Below are 25,193 nucleotides of genomic sequence, written 5' to 3'. Positions count from 1 at the left end.
GCTATATGTTGCTGTCTTCTCAATTCTGGCTTTGTATGCATTTGTTCTTAAGGCTTGGTCTTGTGCAGCCAAAATTAGCCCCTCTGTCTCTTTCTTCAACTATCCTGCTCTTAGCTCTTGCCAGGTTTTGTCATTATCTACTTTCTCTATTTTTTTTCAATGTACTGGCTATGTAATGCTTTGGCTTTCCATGCCTCCTTTTTATTCTTCATTTGGTGCTTCTCATAGGCCAGTTTGGTCTCTCCAGTATTCAGTAGGCCTTCCTGTTATACCAGCTTCAGTGCATCTTATTCACTATCCTTCAGATATTCCTCCAATGCCCTTTCTTCTTCTTCAACCATCTGATGTACTTGCGACATTCCATGCCCACCCATTTTACTTGGTAAGTAGTCTGTCAAGGTCACGGTGTGGATGAAGGGCATGATTCACTGTCATTATTTTTCTGGCCTTCCTATCCGGAGCCTTTAGTTCTGCTTTAATCCAGTCCACTATTCCAGCTGTGTATTTAATGACTGTAACTGCCTTGATTATGTTTCCTCCACTGAGTTAGGACTTTTAAGATCTTCACTCTGTTGATGTATTCATTTCTAATCCTTTTCTTGAATTCAGTCCTTTTCTTGATGTTGTCAGCTTGAAGGTATATTTCTAATGTTCATCTTCATTCCATAGGACTTCTTGATTCTCTCAGTTTTCACTATTTTTCACCTATTGATGGTGAGGGTGGCACATTTGTCCAACCCAAATTCCATTGCAATACCTGGCGAACAGTGTTGAACAGCAATTCTATTTCAGATGATGTTTTTCCATACAGCTTCAGGTCATCCATGTAAAGAAGGTGGGATAGCCTGGCAGATATTTTTTTATGTTAGATAGCCATGGCCTGAGTTATTCAGTATTGTTCAGAGAGGAATCTGTGCAATGACAAACAGTAGTGGCAATAGTGAGTCTCCTTGGAAGATTCCTCTTGATATTATCCTGTCCCATTCTATCACCATTGACCAGCAACTTTGACTTCCATTGTGCCATTGATCTTTGCACAAAACTTCTGATGTTTTTACTGACTCTTGTTATTTCTAGGCATCTGATTTATCCAATCATCTAGCAGGGAATCAAATGCCTTCTTGTAATCAATCCATGCTACATTAAGTTGGTCTTCTTTCTCCTGCAGTTTTCCAAAATCATCTTGTCAATTAGGAGCTGATCTGATTGCTCAGCTGTTGGGACAGTTTTCTTTTTGCTCATGGGGAACGAGCACGTTTTCAACTAGATGCTGTTGGACTGGATCAGCTACAACATAACAAGTAATTAGGCTTCTCAGAGGCACAGCAAGAATTCTTTACTCTCTAGATCAGTGTTTCTCAACTTTGGCAACTTTTAAATATGTGGACTTCAAGTCCAGGAATTCCCCAGCCTGACTCACTGGCTGAGGAATTCTGAGAGTTAAGTCCACACATCTTAACGTTGCTAAGGTTGAAAAATAATGCTTATCCAGAATATTCACTGGCCTGAAATAAGACAGGTCTAGAAAAAAATAAAGCAATATACCGGTATGTATGGGATCTACCTACTGGAAAAATCAATGCTGTGGGCCTAAGCTCCAGGATTTAAAAGCTAGATCTCTTTGTTCTACTTTTCTAAGTTAAGGGACTTTGCTGGCCCAAGATACATTATCTATGTAGACATAGCAGTTTTCTCTTGTGGTAGAAATAGTAGTTCCTGCATCACTAGCTTAATTCATTATAGCAAGCATTATACAATCATGCAAACAACACATATTCCTCTTAAGTATCACCAACGAATTGTAACTGAATACTAAAAGTAGACAGGAAAGGAAACATGAATGATTTGCACAAGTAAACTTGAGCATTAACTTCAGTGAGACTGTCAACTTTATAGATTACTGCAGTTTTAAGTATTTCATAAAGACATTTACAGATAGAATATTTATGCTTAGCCTTTAAAACAGGAACATCTTTCTATATTTTAGCTTATCAAATCAGCTAGAGCCTATGAGGATGTGAGATAAAGCACACTTATCTGGATTTTTTTATCTGTTTGCTTCACTGCTTAAAATGAATCTTGCATTCTGTTCCCACAGTGATAAATGCACCACTAAAAGCTAGCATGCCTTACACTGAAGAAATGCTGGACTATCCAGCATTGAGTCAGAAGCACTGAGGCACTTCTGGGTTGAAAGGGTTAGCCGTTGTTTATTCTGCTAGGCAAAATAATATTCATCACCATCTCAGGAAGAAGATTTTGCAATTCAAAGTTCTTCTGCTGGACAAAAATGAAATTTGCACACTATGTTAAAAACTGCTACATCAATGGATTTAGAATGCTGGGATATTTTGCACAATATCTAAACAAATCTAAAATTAAAGGCCTGTTTTACATAGCTAGAAATCTGCAAGGTCACCTTGGGAAATTTCAGCTATCAGGTCAAACGTTTTCCTAATGCTCCCCAGATTCAATTGTCCACCAAATGTCTTCAGATTTGGCCGAATGCCTCCCATATCAGAATCACAAGTAAGAGAATATGTATGAGAGAAATTCCTCCTTTTTTTGCTCATATATTCCTTGTGAGTTTAAACCTGGAATGAAAATACTAAACAAGTATACAAAGTTTCTTTGAAGAGACATTTTAATACTAGGAATGCCTTCAATGTGGCCTTTTAGAATTGTGAACTGTACAGACCAGTTTGCATGTTTAAGATCCCTTTTTCCCTAAATATTAAAAATTGAATTGTATAATATTACATGAACGAGGCTTCTTTTTCTGTTTATTGTGTACTTATGTTAAAATACAGCACCTTGAAGAATAATGTAATTGGAATAGTTTAATTCAATTTTCCCCCTGCCTTTTAAAATGTTTTGATGTAGTCTTGTCCCCTTTTGCTGCCCTGGCATGCCACTGAAATGTTGCTGTGAAAGCTGAATACTATACTATACTATACTATACTATACTATACTATACTATACTATACTATACTATACTATACTATACTATACTATACTATACTATACTATACTATTACTATACTATACTATACTATACTATAGCAAAGAGATAATTTTCAATTCAGAGCCCTCTTTATATTTATTCTGAAGGAACTTAAACCAACCAACACAGTCAAATGTGTGTAGCTTTTTCACCTCTATAATTGTAAAGATGTAATTTTAATTCATGTTGCTGGCTATTTAGCAAAAATTGCACTGCCCTGTACATTACTGTATCTTAGAAATGGTTCAGAAGAAGAAAAAACTCTGATTGTTTTTTTACAAGAAAAAGTCTTTCTTGCACTCAAGACAAACAGAATGCTTTTGTAATGGCTTTCAGAGTCACTATGTTCTGTGTAACAGATTTCTTCCTATATATTACAAGGATGATTGCAGTCTTATGAATTACCAAGAATCGGCAACTCATTCTGGGAAATCATTTGGCCACACAATTGATTTAACATAAAGGGATAGCAGGCATATATATAGTTTTAAGCAAATGTAAGAAAAACATACTCTTTATTTAGCATAGGATATTCCAAATATATGTAATCCTGGATGTGAGGCTGCTTCAGTTCAAACAATGCCAGATTTTTCTTTTGCCACCTTAACTAAGAGACAAATCAGTACTTAGCACATCTTCATAGAAATGTAAATATGATGTCTTAAATTGGGCATTATATACAGGAACCATTTAGCCTAGGTTATTAAAGCAAGCTCACACTTTTGATAGGTTCAAATTCAGTGCATTACATTTATACATTTTTTAAAAAAAAAAATCACAAGTGTCACTCACTACCTGTTGGAAGAATAGGAGAAAGAGGAAGAATTAAAAATACACACACAATGGAGTGTCAGGAAAACAAGATGACAATATGAGACAAAAATGAGCGTATGTATAAGATTGGGATGCTGTTGGGCCAATTTATCGAGCTTCTTAAACCACAGCATAGTATCTGAAAAACACTCATAACAAGCATGCATTTTAATCAAGCGACAAAAATGTATGGTATCAAGTTATATTTAGTTCCAATCTATTTTACTCATTGATTCTTCCACTAAATGTAATTAAATATTTTTTAACTGAAAGCTCCATGAATAGTTTCTTACAGTCAGATATTATTAATTTCACTAAGACTTATTTTCAAGTATTTTTTCCCTTTCCTTACTTGTTTGCTACATTTGCCAGCCCTCTAAAGAACTTTTAACAATTACATCGAAAGCAGTGTAAAAAAGTCTGACATAACTGATGATAAAATGTGTGGGTTCTGAAGATGTTCGCTATTTTAGTTGCAATGTTCCACAAGTGTTTTGGCTGCACCTTTGATACTTCATTAAGAATACTATGTTGCTCCAGCAACCATTCCTATTTATTCTGGGATCCTGGGCAAACAAGATTTCCACCCTAAGCTTGATGAAGGTCATTCTGGCAATTGTGATGCTTAAGCACAGGTTATTATTATAGCATGCCAAGCAACCGCTCTTAAGATTTCCATCCTAGCACAAAATCCTTATTTGCTACAAATAGAATAATTCTGTGGGGAACGGTTTCTAACATAGTTGTGATTTCTGAACTGATTGCTGTTAACTGCATAGAAGATCTTGCCAAATTCAACACCTTTTAGCTAGATGTATATTTACATCTTCATTAACACTCTACTGTTAATCACTTATTTAAAATACTAGTGGTTTTTTTTTACAAATCAGAAAGGGAATGTAAATATTAGAATAGCCAGATGGAACTTTGCACCAATGAATCCAAATACTCTTTAACAGAGGAAAACCTAACATTACCCTTTATTCTAAAGACTAATTCTGCACTTCAAGGACTCTGTAAAGCTATTAAGGTATTTTTTTTTGTTTCTAATTGGATTTTTTTAAAAAAATCTTCAAATGTGCTGAGTTTAGATTACTTGCAGTTGGAACTGGGTTTCAGACTAATATACAAGACTAATATACATTTTGCTCCCCAAAATTCATTTTTGTTGCAGAAGTGAGGAAACAAGTTTAGTGAAAACATGACGATAGCCTCCTTGACAATCAAATAAAACCATGCAGATCCACTTAACCCTGGCAACTTTTAGTATTTTTTTTCTTTGTATGTCAAATAAATAAATAAATTATATATTGTCCATCTCATTCACACAGTGATTTTTAGTGAATATCCCCCTTTTAAGCTTATCATCCTTTTTATGCTTAAATGGAAGAATCCTCTTATCTAAACCCTTAAGAGCAACCCCAGAGCATGCGTGCAGGCATATGTTGTATTTCGATATTCTCTAAGGCAGCATTTCTCAACTTTCGTAACTTTAAGATGTGTGGACTTCAAATCCCAGAATTCTTCAGTGAGCATGGCTGGTGTCAAGTTTCCGACGTATGGGCTTTTCAAGTGACTCTGAGGCATTGTTTACCTTAAAAGTCCTTTATTAGCCTAATATGCTCAAAAGAAGCTGGAATCTGAAATCTCCGCCCCTTGCACAATATATTAAAACACAATTCTCCACCTTTCTAATTTTGTCATTAATCATATTCTCCAATTAATTTAAAGAATCAGTTTCCCTTCCGTTACAAGACGCGCCAAACTCTTATCTCCTTAGTGAGAGAAATAGCCTTGAAAGTGCATTCCTACTCATTCCCCCTCCTAACCTGAAACTAAAGCAATACACTAGTCTTAAAGCAAGTTTAACATATGAAACGGCTACTTCTTCATCTCTTGTCAAGCAATAACATTAGATGTTAGCAGGGTTGACAGCTGGCGGAGAATTTTGGGAGTTGAAGTCCACACATCTTAAAATTGTCAAAGTTGAAAAAGACTGCCTTAGAGAATATTGAAATACAAAATATGAACATACACATGCTCTGGGATTGCTCTTAAAGAGGCTTCTTCTATTTAAGCATAAAAAGAAACAGCTGTGGCAGGGACAAGAGAGAAGTGGCTATACTAACTAAAGTGACTATTTCTGCAACCTAGACTGGACACAACAAAGGTTGAAAAGAAATTTGTATCAAGCCCTATGAACTTCTCTGTTCTGACAGAACCAAACAGGGCAATAAACTTCCAAGGGATTTTACAGCATCCAAATGGTAGTAGCAAAGGTACCATCCTACCATGCAGGATCAAAGAAATTATGTCTGATCTATTATTCACAGAATTGTTTTTTGCCTCCAGGAGCAGTTGTAAATTAACTACTTAAGGTTCCGTAAAGCCCATAAAGAAAAGGAAAGCCTGTCAATACGTTTACGTAACTTACTCAGACTGCCAAACACATAAAGATGGGGTAGGGGATTTACATTTTGAACACCCTTCATCTGGGCGTATGAACGTTCACCAAAGGTGACCATTATACTGCTGACAATTTGGTCACATGCTAAGGGAGGTCAAGCTGTGAGTTAAGAGAGCCTTACTCTTTTTAACACAGAGAAATGTAAAGATTATTTTTCAGTTTAATCATAAAAAGGACAAAACAGGAAGCAATACTGCCAAGTTTAATGACCCTATTCTTACATCTGGGAGATATGGGTGACCTACCCAGGAATTTATCTCCTTTTATCTGCATTTTCCTTTGAAATAAACAATGACACTTTAAGACATTAAGATGTTCAGGGCTCCACTCAGAACGAACATATCCCCAAGTGCACTAAATTAGATGTTCATGATTTGAAGTGAGTGAATAATACAAATGTTGGGTGAAGAAGGCACCCTCTACAGGTCCACTAACTCTGTAGTCAAAAATGGCAGTATTGGATGCCAGCTATCCAAGTACACCTGGGCTCTGTATGTTCTGTTCAGCCAAGCTAGGCTGAAACCTAAAAGAACTATTCCAAAACTCGGAAAAGATATTTTACTGGGCTGGTAAATCTAATGCTAGAATGCAATGTGAAAAAAGACGATACGTAAGCAAGAGTAGCATAAGAACTTATGCAAATAATGGTAGAAAGGGCTTGACCAACATTAAGGGGTAGGTCACAACATTAGGGGATAGGATACCCCTGCAGCCTCTGAAGCTTCCCTTGGCATCAACCAAGTGCCCATTTGGCAGGAACCATTTCAAGGAGGGAGGGAGGATATCAAAAAAATCAAGAGGCAAGTCTGCATGATCAACTCCCCTGCCACTATTTTTACATGTGATGAGGAGAGTAAATAAGAAAGGCATTTGTGTGCTGGACTTGAGTTACAGAAAAAGCATTTTTTTGCTGTTAAGGCTTGCCCTTCAATTTGTTTCAGCCTCTGGGAGATAAAGAGGACAGTTTTGATTTCACCAAAGTTCACAAGGTAGAAATATTCAATCTTGTTTCATCTTCTGAGAAATTGGTCCATATGTACATACAATATAGTTATTAAGCCTTGGGGTTAAGCTTTAAATATTCAAAACTGAAAAACAATGTGTCAGTGTAAATTAGTATTTTGCATATTTTAGTGACATGATCCTGTGACATAGGAATCAGAAACTCTGATTTACTCCTTTCCCCAAAAGTAGTTTATTTTTAGTTTAATATTCCTTTCTTAAGAGAAGCAAATCAGGTATCCTAGTTTTACACTTCCCAAAAATAATGAGAAATATTTCTAAACCCTTTACTTGCCCCTACAAGCTGAAGCAGCTAAGTATAAATAATTATAAGCATGCAGCACCATCATCATCAACTAGAATTTGGAATTCATTCACTATATTTGAAATATAGAGAACAAAAAAAATCTTCTTTGCACACGGAAAAGTGTACCTCTGTACCTGAATTTGGTGTACTTTTTTCCCTCTCTGGTATATTCCGCTGTTAAAAATCTGTTTATGTTGGATACTTCACATTCCCATCAGCCCTGTCATCTGAATTGATATTACTGTATACAATACTGTGAAAGTACCATGAAACTCATTTAACAGACTAATCAGATTGAGGGGGCTCATTATTCACCAGTATCATTTCAAAGTACCACATCATGACAAGTTATATAATTTGTATAATGAAATCATTATGTAAATTATATCAATGATATCATTACACAAATGATGTAAATCACTGCAGAAATCTCTGTCACATGAAATGTTTATTGTAACAAGGTCTATTAAACCAAGGTTTCGCTGTGCCAAAAGGAAGAGACCTGCTGCCTACAGCTATGAATGGTACGGACAAAAATAAGTAGTTTAAGAAGTATGTCCTCCAACGTAGGTTTTTTCTTATTATTATTATTATTGAATTTCCCATTGAGAAATACTTGGTCAAGTGCCTTAGGAAACACTTGAAAATTCCTGATAAAGCTGAAAATATGACACTACTGTGTGACCACAAACACATGTTAAGCTGCCATAGTGCCACAGAATCAAAAGTAAATTATTCTTTGTTAGATCAGGTTTCTATCAACATTTAAGATACCAGCAGTTAAATGTGCTATGTAATCAGGGAACAAAAAAAATCCATATAAGCCTTTTAGTGTAAACGTAACCTCTTCCCTCTGCCACAGGGGAACATCCTTTTTTGACCTAAGACTGCTGTTTCTTAAAAAATGTAAGAAAGATAAATACTATTCAAAACTAATACAAGAATCCTCACTTTCTTCCAGGATCATTTACTGGTAGAACATTTACAACCATTCTTCCACTATTCAAATAATTTATTTATGTTCAGCTTTGATATCTTATCTAAACTGTTATATACTGTTAAACTGATATTTAAACTGTTAAAGCAGAAAAATATGCTCTTCTAGACCTGATATTTAAAAATCATGAATTTTCCTTTACCAGGTGCAAGTAGTAGAATACACACACCTAATCATTTAAGATGCAATAGCTTAAATACACTTATTTTCAAGTGAATATATTTTGCAACTTGTAGAATCTAATGGAAACTCAAGCAAGAGAGGTCAGATATTCTCACTGAGTAGAACTATATACAGTATAATAGTTCAATATTTGAAAGGAAAATACATTGTGGGATATTATGAAATTATGAAGTCTGCACATGATACTAGATTGAATTCAGCATAGCGAAAAACAAAGTGGTCTGTGAAGAACTCTAAACGTTATTCCTCAACATTGGGAGAATGTACCATGCTTGCTTACAAATAAAATCCTTAGCCCCAATCCTTGACAAAAGATTCTAATCCACATGTATTTTTACTTAAAAAGCAGAATACAACATTTTCATGCCTCATGATGATTTGTAAATCAAAATAATTCTCACATTAAAAACAGGATAAATTACCTCAACAAAAGTAGCTCACTTTCAATCATGAGATTTACCACCTTCAGCATTAATCTCAATCTTTCACCAGAGGACTGTAGCCCTAAAATTAAAACATAGTACACTTTTCCTTATTAGCATAAATTAGATGGACTATTTCGGTGGCAAAATTAGTTGGACTGTTTTCTTCTGGCCGCGTAGATTGCAGTAGGAATAGGAAGTCTGGAACATGAGACATTAATCTGGGATACTGCTGATATTTCATAGGGCAGAGAAAGTATATCAGGGAAGGAAAAAAGGGCAACAGATTCTGTTTTCTACAGTCTGAAAAAACTGAAATTACATTTACAGAATAGTTAAAAGTTCCTATTTACAAAGCTTTCAGCAAGGAAACATAAAGTACCCAAATACCTCAGATTAATGAGTAATAATTTAGTTTATAAATTATAAATAATTTATTTTATAAATGAGTAATATTTTATTTATATCTCACATTTATTATTTTTATAAACAACTCAAGGTGGTGAACATACCTAATATTTCTTCCTCCTCCTATTTTCCCCACAACTACAACCCTATGAGGTGATTCCCACAGAGAGGGCCTCCTCAGGGTGCCACCGGTCAGAGAATGTCGATTGGTGGCCCCCAGGGGGAGGTCCTTCTCTGTGGGCGCCCCGGAGCTATGGAATCGGTTGCCAGTTGAGCTCCGGATGGTGCCCGACCTTCGCTCCTTCTGTCGCGATCTGAAGACATTCTTATTTGAACAAGCCGGCCTGGCCTGATGGGGGATGGGTTGGGTTTTTATTGTCATTTTTAATATATGTATTTACTGTTTTTAGTTGGGCATATGTTTAATTTTCTTTTAACTTTTGTATTTTTGTATTTTTTATATATCTGCCCTGTTCACCGCCCTGAGTCCTTCGGGAGAAGGGCGGTATATAAATAAAATAATAATTATTATTATTATTATTATTATTATTATTATTATTATTATTATTATTATTATTATTATTATTATTATTATTATTATTATTATTGTCACCCAACTGGCATTCATCTCAAGAACTCCCAATTTCTAGCCTGATGCCTTACAAAACTCATGTGCGTGTGCGCGCACAAGGGGAAGAGCTTGATTGAAGAGTTTAATTAAAAAGAAATAGAGGCTGCTGTGCATGAGTTCTCTCCCTCCCACCCTCTCTCTTTCTCTCCCTCCCTCTCTCTCTCCCCCCACTCTCTCTCTGATCCTCTGCTCACCTGGCAAGGTGGCTTCACGCTGTTCTTGGACAAGCTGACACACATTCTTATTGGGCTGGCTCTCCTGCCCTTGAGAGCTGCTGCTTTCTGGTTCCTGTGGAGACGCAGGAAAGGCAGGAGCCCCACCCAATCGGTTTGTTAGCTTCTCAGAGAACAGCGTGAGGCCACTCTCTTTTTTACACACAAACACACAGAGAGAGAGAGAGAGAGAGAGAGAGAGAGAGAGAGTGAGAGTGAGAGAGAGAGAGAAGGGAAGCGCAAGTGCCCCTCTCTGTCTCTCTCTCTCTCTGCAAATGGCGGAGGACGACTGGGAACCGCATGAGAAGGCTGAAAGAGCCGCATGCGGCTCCAGAGTTGTGGTTTGCCGATCTGTGCACTAGACTAAACTGGCTCTATATAGTTACTATAGTATATACTTGCATTTAGCATGAATGTAGAAGTTACTGGACCTTTGAAGCCACTGCCTCTCTCTACTTTTCTGCATTTTAGTTGGAGATAAAATGTTTCCTGAGGGATTGCCTGACATTACATGACAGCATTATCTATCTAGCAAATGTCTGTCAAAAATTTATCACATGCATGAGGCAGTGAAAAAAAAGTTCATGAAAAAAGTTCAAGATGGTAACAATTAATAGTACAGAAGTGAAAACTCAACAGCAAATCTCTCTACTTTGTCCTGCTGACTATGTGCAACTATTATGTCATTTTACTCCTAAACATTTTGGGGATAAATGGGTATACTAGCTTCATAAAGCCATATGTAATCCAATATGCAAGCAGAGAAAAGATATCTACTCAGGAATTAGTGAAACAAGGACTTAATTACCATTCAGCAGACACTTGTTAAAAAATGAATTATATCTAATAATGAAATTTGGAGGGAAATAATCCTCAATTCTTAAATAAAATCATTTTAGATTTCAAAATGAATCATACATCAGTACATAGCTTACATTTGATCAATTATACTATTCTATTAAATGAAATAATAATAAATGCATATTTTCCCACTTTTAGACCCTCAAACTCTATGTCTTCAATAAAGGTAGGGTTTCTAATATAGATCAGAAAAGCCACCTCTTTATATGGAAGCGGGAAAGAGAGAATCCTCCAAAACTCTGCTTTATTATCTAGCACAGGGCAAAAATATGCTGCCAATGGGACTCCCAAAAGCCCACCATAGCACAAGTTATTCCATCTGTCATCTGCAGGAACAGCTGCAACACTTCACCCCAGCTGGAATGCCTCTACAGCCACAGCTCTAATTCAGGCCATCCTGCTCCTTCTTCAATAGGTTCTAAGATACCCAGAGAAGATATTCATGTTGTGGGTACATGGACAGATCTCCCTCAGAATCTCCTGCCAAAAATGAAATCCTGATATCACAACTGATTAGACTGGTTGGCTGACCTTGCGACTAATTTATGTACACACCACAAATTGTGTTTATTGTGTTATAGATCAACAGATTAACTGCCAATGTCTCCTATCTCCAGTTTAAAGCTGTGGAAATAATATATGAGGACCTCCCATCATACCGTAAGTATGATTCCCACAGCAGGGATTCTGTGATAAGCAATGCTGGTTTGTTATATAAGCTTGTATATAGAAACTGGCTGAGAATGCTTACAGAATTGTACTCCATCACTTACCATTCTATAACATCTTTACTCATAGGAAATTATCTGTGCATATGCATTCTTATTTTAATTACTCTTTTCTGCAAAGGTTCTTTACCCTTTTCTTCTTGAAGAAAAGAAGCATCCTTCACAATTTTCTCAGCCAATGAGAAAGACGTTCGGGGTTAATCTTGAGGAAGGTAGTTCATTATCTACCCCAAATTAACTATAATAATTATTGCAGAACCTACTATGTGGAGACATCTTTCTGCTAGAGTTTGGGATCAGCTTCAGTTCTGGCACTTCGAAGAAACTCAAAACACTTGTGGGGGTCTGGCTTGTTTCCTATATTAATGCTTACGTAGCTGTCAATACGTAGGAGCCTTGGTGGAGCAGAGGGCTAATGCCTCCTTAAGTAAGACCAGCTGCCTGCAATTAGTGCAGGTTCGCATCCCACCAGGCTCAAGGTTGACTCAGCCTTCCATCCTTCCGAGGTAGGTAAAATGAGGACCCAGATTGTTGGGGGCAATAAGCTGACTTTGTAATAATGCCGCTTGGGGTGTGTGGAAAGCCCTAACAAGCAGGCATATACATAGAATGAAGGCTACTGCTAAGCTTGTAAGCCGCCCTGAGTCTTCGGAGAAGGGCGGGATATAAATGTAATAAAAATAAAATAAATAAAATAAATAGGTTACCATAACTGGACAACCCATCCCCCCAAAAAATTCTCCATCCATTTCTTCTTCCATACAACATACAAGCGTCGTCCATTGGTCATGAATGACAGAACAACAGACTGCAGTAATTACAGAAACATAGAAAAAGCGTGCTTTTGATCTGTATTTGTATAAAATTTAGGAACTTATAAGCTTCACTTCTGAAATATTCTTTCCATTATCTGCTAAGTAGCACGTGGGAAGTTCTACAGAGTCAAAGCCTCACTGCTCATCCTGCATACCTGCAATGCCACAGATCATAATTCTGCCATAGGAACATAAGGCACTTGCTACCTCAGTCTACTTGACATTGACTAGAACTGGCATTTCAGGGTTTTAAGCAGCCAATTTTCTAGTTCAACCCAGAGATGCCAGGGATGAATTTGAGATCATGGGTATGCAAAGCAACGAATTACACAATTACACGGGTTCACAACCAGGCACAGGAAGCAGCGGCACATGATAGGAATTGCAAACCTGTAGGCCTGATGATGTTCTAATCAGCAGAAGCAAGATGAAGAGGGACCAGGGAAAAGCTATTTTCTACAGCATTATCCTTTAACAGAACTCCCTTCCAAAATTGCTTTTTCCTTTACCTGACTTAATTATTTTGTACCTAATTATCATGTAACTTTATTGTTCAGCCAAGTTTCAATTATTTTATTTTTTTATTTTATTTATTTTAATTCCATTTATATCCCGCCCTTCTCCGAAGACTCAGGGCGGCTTACAAGCTTAGCAGTACATTCTATCTCCTCCCTGATAGTAAACAATTCTGATGTCGTTTTCATAAAAATCAGTATATAAATTTGCATTAATTAAAGTAGGAGAAGGACGCTTCCATAAATATTCTCTAAGTAAACTAGTTTGTGATAAAAAAATTATTTGAACAAAATGCAGTTAGCTCAGAGTTCTGAATAGAAAATAATAATTTTGATTTTTTTTTCCCCAGCACAGAACCACAATGTGCATTTAAATTTCTTACTTGCATCAATTTATCCTGAAATAAAATTATCTGGCAACTTCATTTAAATCTGCTCCCTCCCTGTCCCAATTCAGATTCTGACAGTCACTTAGTGAAACAACATTGAAATTCGTGTCTTTTGGAAACATGAGCAAATATTCAGCCTATGTACATATGTTTCAAATCAAGCCAAAGAGAAACATGTTATTAAGAACTACTTTATCTTTTAGCTAGTGGCATCCTGTTGCTAACCACTTAGAGAATAACAATCTTTATCATTGTGATTACATGCTCGATTTTCACTAAAGTTCTGCTACTGTAGTTTTCAATAGTCAATGAATTTTGCAGTTTTTAACTTACTGCCAATATTTTAAAAACTATTCGGCGAGTAAGTTATAAAGTATATTCAATTATTTTCAGACTCCATTCAAGAATCACTGTAAATATAATCTTCCAAGATGGCTCAGGCATTTGATCTTACAGATGACCGATTGCTAAATGAAAGCTACACTGCAGGTTGTGGTACGACCTTGGAAATGTGTTTTACTATGAAAAATACAACATAGATATTCTTGTTATGTTACCATATGGCCATAACCATACAGCGTATTAGCGCTAGCAAAACAATTTAAAGCCATGTGAAATATTACTGTTCTGCACAACTTTGAGCACATTAACAATAAATAAAATGAATTTCTCTGATTAATTTAACTTTAAGAGAGACTTAGATGATACTTTAATATGTCTGCCATTATCAAAACCTGGGATTCTCCAACGCACAGGAACAATCCATTTGCCACATATTTCAAAATGATACTGTAGGTAAAGGGGGAAAACCTCCTGATTTATTTTTTTGCCCCTGATAACATCAAAAGATCTTTCCAAGCCCTTTCATTCCATTCAGCACCACTGAGTTATATAACACGCCCTGATGTCAGTTCCAAGTTTTTAAGCTTCGTTTATAGGTTTATCATAGCACAGCCCTTGAAGCATGCAGCTTTCTTCTCCTCCCCCACCCCCCACCCCCCGGCGCCACATTATGCAAGGAAAAGTACCCTTCCCGGGCCCAGCTTCTCTGATGACATCGTTAATGCAGAGCAGCTCCCGCTATGCAGGGGACGGAGCACTGACTGCAAAACCAGAGAAGGAGAAAAAAAAAGTCTTTGCCCTCCTATTCCCAGGGCTTTTTTTTTTCTCACAGAACGCTCAGAACGGAGTTCCGGCACCTTTTTGGGATGGACCCTTGTAGGGTAGGCAAGGCGGGTTTATTTATTTATTTAATTTGTATGTCGCCCTTCTCCCTAGACTCAGGGCGGTTGTATGACATGTGTGAGTTCCGGCACCTTTTTCTTTTACAAAAAAAAAAGCACTGCCTATGACTATCCATTTGCAGCGTGAGATAATTAAGGAAAACCTATGATCCGGTTGTTTGTTCGTTTAAAAAAAAAAGTAGGCTGTGTCTTAAAACTGCAGCGTTATTTCTACTGGCACCCAGGAGGAACCCGCACTTTCCCCGTGGGCTCCGAGACCCGCGCGCCTGCACAAACACCCTTCCCACACACACACACACACAAACACACACAGTCAAACAGCGTGCGCCCAAGAATGCAGACCTACTTCTCTTCCTGGGTGTGGACGGGGGCATGAGCTGCTAAGCTAGTAGCTGCTGCTGCTCCTCTCCCTCCCCTGCCAACAGGGAACCCTGGACCGCCGCAGTCGTCTGGCTCGCCGGCCTTGTGCGCAGTTCCGTCCTCCGTCCGCACACAAGCCATTGTCCCAAGTCTTGCAAACGGGCCTCTCCGACCCGGCTCGCCGCCGCCGCTGCTGCTGCCGCTGCTCTGCGGCGTTTACGACGCTCCCGTTATCTGCATCAGTCGTTCTCCCTCCAGTCGCAGCGGCAGCCGCTCTGACAGGAGGACTGGATGCGGGGCGAGCCGCGGCATCTCCCCCCCCCGGGTCGTTTTCTACCCTAACCCCACCCGCACCTCCTACCCCGGGGGTCGCTCCCCCCCCTCCGCCACCACCACCACCACCACCATCATCATCATCATCATCACCCCGGTCCTTCCCCGCGCAAAAAAAAAAGCCCCCGGGAAGAGAGCGGCGGCAGGGGAGAACGCACCTGAGTTAAGTCAGCTCCGGGCGCGCTGCAGGAGGAAAATGCGGACACGCGTGGGGGGGGGCGGTGGAGGGAGGAAACGGCGTGGAAAGTGACGGCGGCGGTCGTGGCGTCGCCCGCTTGGTTTTCGCGAAGGAAATCGAAGTCCCGCGAAGAGCACGCGAAGGCGGCGGCGGCGGCTCCTCCAGGCAGCTCCTGGGCCTCCCTCCTCCCTCCCTCCTCCCTCCCGTGGCTGTGCAGTCTCGCCTTCCCTCAACGCCTGGCCGGCGCTCCCGCCTACCCGTCTTGCTCGGAGAAGGCCGGCCGGGCTGTGCCAAGACCTGGAAGCGCAGAGCCTGCCGGAGTCGGATTCAATGCTAAGTCATCCTCCTCCTTCCCCCCCCCGCCCCCTGCGAGCAGAGCCTGAGCGAGGCCCCTTTCCCTCCTCCTCCTCCTTTCAAGAGGGTCTTGGCAAAGGGATGGCAACGCGCGTGGGCGTGCTCAGCAATGCCCGAAAAGGACTCGGAGCTCACTAGCTCTCTTTCAAAGGATATCGGAGTTAGCGGCTTTTTACAAAGCAGTATAGTATGCCGTCCTGAGGAGAAATGACCCTTGTTTTCGTTTCTCTTAAACCAGGGGTAGGCAACCTCGGTTCTTTTATGACTCGTGGACTTCAACTCCCAGAATTCCTGAGTCAGCAGAGCTGACTCAGGAATTCTGGGAGTTGAAGTCCACGAGTCATAAAAGAGCCGAGGTTGCCTACCCCCTGGCTTAAACCAACCGTAGAAATTAATCCTGCTGGCTTTAGAATACAGTGCGTGCCCTTACGACGCATGTGAGAGTTACTCCTACCTACTGTCAGTTGGGTAGTAGAAGGCTACAGGGCCTGTTCCATGTATTGCAGAGCAGCAGAAAGGCCGATGAGTTTGTATGTACCCGTGGTCTGAGTTAAAACTAAACGAGTAAGGCTGTTACTCGTTTTAAATATTTGCATGCTGCCCTTCAAAATATTTTCCATGAGGAGGAGGAGGAGGTAAAAGAATTATAGCAGCAGTGTAACAGTTTGGGTTCCAACGGGAGGGTGGGGGAAATGTGAAATATAATATGCGATATGAGGGTTTTCCAAAGACACACACACACACACACACACACAACGAGGTCATAGGAAGGCTATTGAAAACTTTAAACTTTCTTGGCAGGCAGGGCTGAAGAAACCAACCAGCCATTTTGAGCTCTTATAGACCTGAACCTAGATCTCTTTGATGCCAGGTGTAACATGTAGGTTTTGCACTGTAAAAGTTATTCAATCCAGTTACTAAAGTGGATTGAGCACTATATTGAATGATGGCAACCGCAACAAATAAGTAAATACTCAGACTGGCCATAGGTTACCGCCTTTTTCTATTGTGCCAGGGTCATTAGATATTCTGTTCTGCAAGGTGATATTGGTAGAAATAAATCTTGTCTGGACAAGAAGTGATTGACTTCTGACATCAGAAGCACACTTAATCACGTGTATTTTAATATTAGGGTGATGGAGGGAACAAGGAAGCAAGACTCAAGTAACGAGACTTGGAAGCAACCCAGGGCACTCTTGAAATAGTTTTGATTTCTCATGTCCTCAATAGCATACTATGGTACATACAAAATACAATGCCTTTCACGATCTCATAACCACCAAATGGATTATTGTTTGAGTCAGAGTTTTTTCCAAGGGTTCCACAAGAATTATTTATTAGATTTATATCCCTCCTTAGTTTTGTCCAGTGAATTTGATAGATTTCCATCGTAGACTTAGGTAACAAAAAGTTAATTTGACTGCAGTCATTGTCCATCACTGCCTCTTGATCAGGAGTTCTGGTTTTTTTTTCCTGTTTAACAGGTTCCATAGTCTGAAACAGTTTGAAAACCCATGGTTTAGCGCATATAGGGTGAGAATTGTAGGCATTGAATCCAGCAAATTTGGAAAGCAGTTGCTTTCCTAGCTTTATGGAAGAGTAATAAATTGTAGAAGTAATCAACTCTATTCTGTAAGAACATCTTGCAATCCAGTGCAAATAATATTCTGACCTACATTGTGTAGAATTAGAGGGCAGAAGAAGAGAGCAGAAATGATGAATAATGCTGTATCTTTTGTAAAAGGCCAGATGACTCAAGCAACTTATCCATCCATAAGAGAAAGTCATTTAATAAAAGGATACCTTGCCAGGAAATAGTCCAATTGCTATATCAAACATGTTCTTAATTGTTGAGGAATGACCTTCAGCTCCTACTTGACAGTTACAACAACAGTAATCTTCACTATAAAATTCTTACAGTGCAAACACTCTGATCAGAAATGTCACCAACTTTTTCAGCGATCCTGGAAGAATCTGTGCTAAATGCCCGAGTATTTAAAATTTCAGTATTTGGGAATGAGATTTTATCGAACAATTCTGAACATATTCTGTGGGCCCATCTACCACTCTCTGTGATGTGCTTTGTTTCCATTATCGAGATAGGAGGAAAATATATCAATATAAAGCAGTCTACTTTTCCTATGCCTTCAGAATGAGGCTGGTCAGTGCTGCTGCTCTAGTGAAAAATAAAATATTGTAGGACAGGGGTGTCAAACTCAATTTCATTGAGGGCCGAATCAGCATTGCGGTTGCCCTCAAGGGGCCGGGTGGGTATGGCCAGGGTGGGCGTGGCCTACTGGGTGGGCATGGCTAGAGTGCGTATGGCCTACTGGGTGGGCGTGGCCAGCTCTACATCGTTGGCATCAAGGGTGCCTATGGGGGCCTGGGCAGGAGTGGGACAGATCTGAGGGTCTCTGGCAGAAGGAGGGTCTCTAGGCCAGGGCTCAGGCAGTGGGGGCCGTTCCCTCACTGTTTCCAGGATGGCTTCGCCGGCCACGTGAAACCACTTTGCAGGCAGGATCTGGCCCCTGGGCCTTGTGTTTGACATGTCTGCTGTAGGACAATGATTGTTGGGTTCCTTGTCAGCCTTTAGTCTCCCAGCCTATCTTGCCACTGGTCATTCCCATGAATGCAAAAATGTTCCTTCAACATTTCTTGTGTTGCAGGAGAATTATTCCAAATAATAGAAAAAGAATCAATTTCTTTATCCACATCACTGACAGTTGTGTTTTTGGATCCAGAAAAAGCAGTTATCAAAAAGCTGAAGAAAACTTATCTAGAAAATTTGTTGAACAGCTGCTCCAAGACTGTTGAAAAAGCTGGTGGCATTTCTGATCAGACTGTTTCCACTAACAGTTACAGATTGTTTTCTGTACAGAATGGTTACAAATTAAATGTAACTACTGTACATGGTAAAAATCAAAGGTAATTTTATTCAGTGGCATTTGTCAAGGAAGATCTTTCTCAATGGTCAGTTGCAGCACATATATTGTATTCAGAAGAAAGCACTAGGACAAGAAGCAATGGATGGAAACTAGTTAAGGAGAGACCCAACCTAGAACTAAGGAGAAATTTCCTGAAAGAACACTTAATCAATTGAATGACTTGCCTCCAGAAGTTGTGGGTGCTCCAACACTGGAAGTTTTTAAGAAAAGATTGAACAATGATTTGTCTTTGGGAATGATATACGGTTTCCTATTTGAGCAGGGGGCTGGACTAGAAGAACTTCAGGGTCCCTTCCCACTATAAATGTAATAAAAATAAAATAAATAAATAAATAGTTATTTTGCCATTCGCTAATTTTGCGGTATAATATACTCATTGGGGAAAATAGCCACCCACTTCTAGACCAGCATTCAGTCTTATATGAGATTATTTATTTATTTATTTATTTATTTATTTATTTATTTATTTATTTATTTATTTATTTATTTATTTATTTATTTATGGGATTTGTATGCCGCCCTATCTCCCAAAGGACTCAGGGCGGCTAACAACAATAAAAACACAAAATACAAACATTAAAAGGTATTAAATCAAATTATCCCATAATTAGTCCGATTAAAAACACAATAAAACAAAATTAAGAAAACCTCCTTTCCATCAATTATCCTCTCTCCACCACCATTACCACCAGATAAAAAGTTTGGTATTTCTCCTAATCACAGCTGAAAGAACCTTGGAAGAAGAGAGTCCACTGACCAGGGATGATTCCACAACAGGTTTGCTAGACCAGACGGAGCCTAGCTCATTGCTCCTCTTCTGTGGGCCATAAACTGTACATAGGGGAATCTTCTGTTGCAATAGCAGGGATAATACTACTTTCATGCCAGAAATGCTTTTACTTTCCAAGGGCTCATTTACCTTGCAAGTTCTTGCACTGCTGGCTTAGTATCTTGCCATGCAAAACTAGAAGAATAGAATAGAACAGAAAGCAAATACAGAGGAAGAGGAGGAGGAAGTAATCTTACTATTAATACATGAGTCATGGCACTCAGCATATAGTTAATTCAGTTGAGATGGGAAGAAATGATGTGGCACCAATTGAAGCATATACTCTAAACAATGCACTGAAGCCTTCAACCATATATACGTGGTTGTCAGTGGGTACTGATCTGACTCATTCCACATTTGTGATGATATCCTATGAATATGCAGTATTTTCATGGATTTGTGCCTTATCATCCTCCCACCTAGACGGGTGAAGATTGTGTGGATGGAGTCATTTTCCAGATAATAGGTAGTTAAAAGCAAATCCTGTTTTATCCCGACACAATACCTAATCTATTTTTCCTTAGAACTGTTACATTTAAGTTCTCCTCTAATTACTCCCTTTCTCATTATACACCAGAGTTATACTAGCAATAGTATTTAGACAACAAAAATCATTGGCTAAATTTAGAACACAACTATTAGAGGATGCCTAAATTCTGTGAGGGACGCGGTGGCTCAGTGGGTTAGGACGCTGAGCTTGTCGATCAGAAGGTCGGCAGTTTGGCGGGTCAAATCCCGAGTGCCGCATAGCAGAGTGAGCACCTGTTACTCGTCCCAGCTTCTGCCAACCTAGCAGTTCAAAAGCACGTAAAAATGCAAGTAGAAAAATAGGGACCACTACGGTGGGAAGGTAACAGCGTTCCGTGCGCCTTTGGCGTCTAGTCATGCCGGCCACAGTACCACGGAGACGTCCTCAGACAAGCGCTGGCTCTTCGGCTTTAAAAAGGAGATGAGCACCGGCCCCTAGAATTGGAAACGACTAGCACGCATGTGCGGGGGAACCTTTACCTTTACCTTACTAAATTCTGTGAACTGTCTGTGAAAGCATAGGAGATTGTATGGCAAAGTGCAAAGGGAACCCAAACAGCATCTCTTGAATGCCATTTATATGATAACCCTGCTTTTTGTAGGATGAAGTTGAGAATCAAAGAAGTTAAATGTAGCAAGGGTTGTTAACGTAGTAGAGAATGAACAGATGCAAATCAAATACAAGTATAAGATTATGTAGTCTCTCCATTCTAAAAAGTGAGCATGGAAAAGGTTAATATATTGCTTTCTTGATACTTGCTGCAAATCAGTCACCCCCATTCTTGTCCAGAAACTTTCCCAAGTAACTCATTTTTGACATAATTAGAAAAGATCACAATAATTTAAATACTATACCATTATTATTATTATTCAAGAGAAACTTTAATCTCCATTAGGTTCATTAGATGATACAGTTATAGAGGATACAGCAAGGAACTGAAAGCTCATGTGCAATTTGGCAGTGGAACAGATGAGAAGAGTTAAGGGGAAGATCCTGTATCGCAATTCATAACTTATTCAAGGTACACTTTCAAGCAAGAATGAAAGGAAGCGGAACAGAAAATAATACTGTACGAAGCAGCATCCTGCAAAGCAAATTCAAAAGGCATCTAATGCTGCCTCTGAAATCTTTTAAAATCCTTAAAATATAAACTCATTTTTCAAAACAATAAAATATTTGCAACTAAATAAGAGAGGCAGTCAACAGTACGTGTCTACACAATATAAACGTATTGTTTGTGTTGGGCTTATTGTGTTTGGTAAAGCTGCTAATAATGATTGGTTGAATTAATCTATACTGAAGGAAACTGAAAACGATTACGGTAGGTAGGTTTGTTTGAATGTGTGAGCAGAACAGGAGAGCAAAGACTTTGGAAGATACCCAGGCCTAAGAAAGGAGAGGCCAATACTCTGATATAAGCTGCTTCAAGGAATATTTTTTTTATTGAAAGTTTTATAAAAGTTACAATATAAACCCAGCCCACCCCACCCTCCACCCTCCCCCTCCCTCACTTCCCAGAGTTGAATACAGGGTTACAAATAAAATAAACATAATCTAACTAACATTAACCAACTATGTAAGTAACCAAGTTCTTAATGCACTTTAACTCCCTTTAAACTAAAAATACAGACCAAGTTGGAATATACATACCAATAACATAAACAAATAACATCCTTATTATTAAGCTAATCCAAAATTTCACTATAATAAACTACTAATAAAAATAACAATATAAAACCTATTCGTAAGCCAAATGAAACTTTTTAGTCCCATATTTATTCTGAATATAATCTATCCATCTTCTCCAAACGGAAATGTATGTTTCTTGTGAATGATCCTTCAAGTAAGCAGAGATCTTAGCCATTTCTGCTAAATTTGACACTTTAAGCGTCCATTCTTCAATAGTAGGCAAACTATCCTTCTTCCAATATTGCCCTATCAATAACCTGCTTCAAGGAATATTTGTTCAGAGAAATAGGACCCACCAACAAAAGAATCGGAGGGGGGAAAATAACTAGACAAGCAAGCAGGCAGACTTAAAATTACAGTGCCATGAAAGGGTGAAATTAATATATTTCTAATTGGGAATGCAGTAGACATTTTTAGCAGACATACATGAACAGTGTTTAAAACATTGTTTAACAGTCTTAAAATTGCCCCATACACCTTTGCTCTCCTATTCTCATTGGATAAAATGTTAGAGGGGGGTGTATTTAATTTACCAATATTAAAAGCATTACTGTTGACTAAAAGATATTCTCCAGATATCCAAGGATGATCTTCTGCACACAGGAATCTGAGGTACTTTGCAGTGTCCTTAGATAAAAGTAGGAGTGGATCCAGTAAGTATTATATGGAGTCTCTAATACTGGTATCTGTTCCTGAAAATGTTACTAAAATTTGAAATGTGTTACCTATCCAAACTTATTGCTTTAATTTCACACTTGAAAAAGCCATGCACATTTTTTAAAAAGAAAGGGAAACTCATGTCCCTTCATTTTACTATATCCATTTATAATATACACTACAAATAACTGGTTTTTGTGTTCAGAGGATCATAACTTACATCAAAAGTGGGCAATTATTTTGAATAGGTAACACATCTTTGGAGGATGTTTCTTATTATTAGCATAAAGTGGCAAATTACTTTTTAAACTTTTGCTAGTGACAAAAACTAATCTGTGAAAACAGATTGCTTCAGAAAACCAAGTGTAGAAAATTCACTCTTAAAATGAATATAGTTTTGAAGTTCTGTTTTAATTCTGGGAAGTTTGCATAGATTTCCTGAAATATTTTTCAGAGAAGAGTTTTGGATTTATTGAAAAAGAATTCCCTTATTCTTCTTTTTCTTCTCTGGCAAAAATTTGGGAGTCCAAGTAAAATATATGCATTTTTCAACTCCTCTGACTATACCAAGGAAGGAGACACAAAAGTCATTGCAAGTGCTAAAGGATAAGATTTCTAAGGGGACATAATTTTTTCCTAACATTGAATTACAGTTTAAAATTCCCTTGTATATGCTTCAAATGACTGGATTCGATCTATTACAATGCCAATATATAAAAGAAGAAACAAGGTAAACCTGATTAACATTTGCTCATTTAACTTTCTTAGTATAATTAGCAACTTTCTAGACATCTCCATGGGAGTTTAATGAAATAGATGCAGCAGCACAATGTCCTGTTGGAAGAGCAAGCAGGGTTAGGGATGATCAATGTTCAACCAATGTGTTTATCTGCCTCATTTAGTAGAAAAGTACTACAACAGCCCTTGGGGCATCTGTCATGATATCTTGACTGATTTACATAAATTGCAATGTGATCTACATGAGGTTACCCTTGAAAAGTATCCAAAAATTTCAGCTGTTACAAAATGCAGCCACATGGGCAATTTTGAGCATCCAAAGAATGGTGCATGTAACACTTCTGCTGTATGAGCTGCATTAGGTGCTGGTTTGCTTCCAGGTCCAATTCAAGGTGTTGGTTATGGCCCATAAAGCCCTACTAGGGCCAGGTTACCTATGGAACCATCTTCACCCCATCACATCAGCCTGTCTCACACAGTAAGGCAGGGAAGGTATGTTGTATATCAGCCAAAGAATTCCAACTGAAAGGGTCCAGGAAGAGAGCTATGAAAAATAAAAGTAGTCATCTTTCCTAAAAGTGCTGCCAGTTGCTGCAAGAAAATCAATGGCTTCTGAATATACTAAATTGAACTGAATGTCATCTTTCAAGCCATCGAGAACACAGTTGCTGTTACTGCTCAGGCCCATGGACCACCAATGCTACTTTGAATCATGCCCATACGAAGTAACACCCACCAAAATAAACAAGCTGCCATACAGTCGCCAGATATTTAATTATTATGACACAAGACTTGTAGAAGGGACTCAGTCAAATTTTTAAGAAGCTTATTGTAAGTCCCCTGGTGATTCCCCACCTCTTTGCTTGGAATCAATGTTCTTAAAAGTCCTATATTTGGCTTAAATTCATCTTTACAGTGATTCTTCTGGATGGCTTTCTTACTTTCTTATGGGTTAACTTCTTACACGCCTGGAAAAAGTATTCATTGCACTTAAAGGTATATGTTCTCGCCAACAAACATTTGATCTTTCTTGGCTCTCAGAATGCCACTGTAGATTTCAAGCAACAGATATTTGATAACAGGTTTCAGAAAAATCTGAGTATAAGGCTTACCCAAAATTGTATGAGCTAGTACAAAAGATCTTTTCCCCAATTAGTCAATATTTGTTCGGAAGCTGCTAGCTAGGCTGGAAGGGGCAGGGTCAAGCATAGGCTTAGTTTAGAGTTCTTGCACAGCCACAAGAGGCATAAGCTTCACATCTCCTAAGATCCATGAAACCTATCTGGTTGTTCCCATGGGAAAACAAGCCATTTGGGCAGATTCTTGTAAGTTTGGTCAAAAACAATAAACTTGCTTACTTTAATTATTTACAAATGGTTTTGGTTACTCCAAGGTCCCTTCCAACTACTACTACTTCTTCTTCTTCTTCTTCTTCTTCTTCTTATTATTATTATTATTATTATTATTATTATTATTATTATTATTATTATTATTATTATTATTATTATTTGCACTTGCCAATATTTGATGTTCATCTCAAAGGAGTCTTCACTTACCAGATGCAGTGCATCTTCCTCCATATT

General features: G+C 38.6%; 1 protein-coding gene across 1 annotated transcript in view; it reads right to left on the bottom strand.

Annotated features, from left to right (window-relative positions):
* Positions 1-14,799, bottom strand: part of OSBPL6 (oxysterol binding protein like 6) — a 92,052-nt gene extending 77,253 nt beyond the window's left edge. Inside the window, exon 1 of the mRNA XM_081315044.1 lies at positions 14,783-14,799. The gene's annotated coding sequence lies outside the window, so the exon portion shown is untranslated. The remainder of the gene's footprint in view (positions 1-14,782) is intronic.
* Between the last annotated feature and the right edge of the window lie 10,394 nt (positions 14,800-25,193).

The sequence above is a fragment of the Vipera berus genome (genome assembly GCF_964194415.1).
Source record: "Vipera berus genome assembly, chromosome: 1".
Taxonomy (NCBI): domain Eukaryota; kingdom Metazoa; phylum Chordata; class Lepidosauria; order Squamata; family Viperidae; genus Vipera; species Vipera berus.
The sequence above is the reverse complement of the archived record's forward strand: the minus strand, read 5'-3'. Positions and strand labels throughout refer to the sequence as shown.